Below are 2,500 nucleotides of genomic sequence, written 5' to 3'. Positions count from 1 at the left end.
GAATGGGAAAACGGGTCATTTTCGTGTCGCCACATTGCATGCGAACCGCATGAAACTTCCAGAGGCATTTGCAGCAGAAATGCATGTGCAGTCAAAAAATTGAATATTTTTCACGGATAGACCCCGTGAAACGCTAGAAATTGGCGGGGATGTGTCTCTTGTGGCTCACGGGGCTGTTAGGGTGGCACAGAAATCCCTCGGAATGGGAAAAAACGGGTCATTTTCGTGTCGCCACATTGCATGCGAACCGCATGAAACTTCCAGAGGCATTTGCAGCAGGAATGCATGTGCACTCAAAAAATGTGATATTTTTCACGGAGAGACCCCGTGAAACGCTAGAAGTGGGCGGGGATGTCTCTCTTGTGGCTCACGGGGCTGTTAGGGTGGCACAGAAATCCCTCGGAATGGGAAAACGGGTCATTTTCGTGTCGCCACATTGCATACGAACCGCATGAAACTTCCAGAGGCATTTGCAGCAGGAATGCATGTGCACTCAAAAAAGTGAATATTTCTCACGGATAGACCCCGTGATACGCTATAAATTGGCGGGGATGTCTCTCTTGTGGCTCACGGGGCTGTTAGGGTGGCACAGAAATCCCTCGGAATGGGAAAACGGGTCATTTTCGTGTCGCCACATTGCATGCGAACCGCATGCAACTTCCAGAGGCATTTGCAGCAGAAATGCATGTGCAGTCAAAAAAAATTGATATTTTTCACGGATAGACCCCGTGAAACGCTAGAAATTGGCGGGGATGTGTCTCTTGTGGCTCACGGGGCTGTTCGGGTCGCACAGAAATCCCTGGGAATGGGAAAACGGGTCATTTTCGTGTTGCCACATTGCGTACGAACCGCATGAAACTTCCAGAGGCATTTGCAGCAGGAATGCATGTGCACTCAAAAACTTCTATATGTTTCACGGATAGACCCCGTGAAACGCTAGAAATTGGCGGGGATGTGTCTCTTGTGGCTCACGGGGCTGTTAGGGTGGCACAGAACTCCCTCGGAATGGGAAAAGGGGTCATTTTCGTGTTGCCACATTGCATAGGAACGCCATGAAACTTCCAGAGGCATTTGCAGCAGAAAGGCACGTGCACTCAAAAATTTTAATATTTTTCACGCATAGACCCCGTCAAACGCTAGAAGTTGGCGGGGATGTCTCTCTTGTGGCTCACGGGGCTGTTAGGGTCGCACAGAAATGCCTCGGAATGGGAAAACGGGTCATTTTTGTGTGGCCACATTGCATAGGAACGGCATGAAACTTCCAGAGGCATTTGCAGCAGGAATGCATGTGCACTCAAAAACGTCTATATTTTTCACGGATAGACCCCGTGAAACGCTATAAATTGGCGGGGATGTCTCTCTTGTGGCTCACGGGCGCTGTTAGTTAGGGTCGCACAGAAATCCCTCGGAATGGGAAAAGGGGTCATTTTCGTGTTGCCACATTGCGTACGAACGGCATGAAACTTCCAGAGGCATCTGCAGCAGAAATGCATGTGCACTCAAAAACGTCTATATTTTTCACGGATAGACCCCGTGAAACGCTAGAAATTGGCGGGGATGTGTCTCTTGTGGCTCACGGGCCTGTTAGGGTCGCACAGAAATCCCTCGGAATGGGAAAACGGGTCATTTTCGTGTTGCCACAATTGGCATACGAACGGCATGAAACTTCCAGAGGCATTTGCAGCAGAAATGCATGTGCACTCAAAAACGTGAATATTTTTTCACGGATAGACCCCGTCAAACGCTCGAATTTGGCGGGGATGTTTCTCTTGTGGGTCACGGGGCTGTTCGGCTCGCACAGAACTCCCTTGGTCCACCTGATTCGTGCATACAGGCAGCAACTAAAACTCTGTAAACCTGCTGTGAGGACATCTAAACAGTGGACCAGTGAGGCTGTGGAAGATTTGCGGGCGTGCTTAGACTGTACTGACTGGGATATGTTCACGACTGCTACCAATAGTCTGGATGAACTCACAGAGGCTGTGTACATCAGCTTCTGTGAGGACTGCTGTATCCCAACACGTACCAGGGTGAACTTTAACAACAACAAGCCCTGGTTCTCAGCAAAGCTCAAAAGGTTGAGGTTGGAGAAGGAGGAAGCGTTTAGGAGTGGGGATAGAGACAGATTCAAGGAGTCGAAGAACAGGTTTAGCAAAGTGGTGAGAGAGGCTAAACGACTGTACTCAGAGACACTAAAACACCAGTTCTCTACTAACGACGCTGCTTCTGTCTGCCAAAGGGCTCAGGCACATCACCAACTACAAACCCAGAGCGCCCCACACCACTAACGACTCCCGCCTAGCCAACGACCTGAACGAGTTCTACCGTAGATTTGAAAGACAATTGGACTGTCCTGAACCACCCCTTCCCACCCAAGAGGCCCCATCCCCCACCCATACTACAGAAACGACTCTCTCCTTTCAGGAGGGAGAAGTTAATGGGCTTTTCAAGAGGCAGAATCCACGCAAAGCAGCCGGGCCGGACTCTGTCTCTCCAGCCA

Source organism: Petromyzon marinus, unplaced genomic scaffold, assembly GCF_048934315.1.
Source record: "Petromyzon marinus isolate PM22_M1 ecotype Great Lakes invasive population unplaced genomic scaffold, UKy_Petmar_22M1.pri1.0 PM_G_Scaffold_21, whole genome shotgun sequence".
In the NCBI taxonomy this organism is placed as follows: domain Eukaryota; kingdom Metazoa; phylum Chordata; class Hyperoartia; order Petromyzontiformes; family Petromyzontidae; genus Petromyzon; species Petromyzon marinus.
This window is presented reverse-complemented; position numbering follows the sequence as displayed.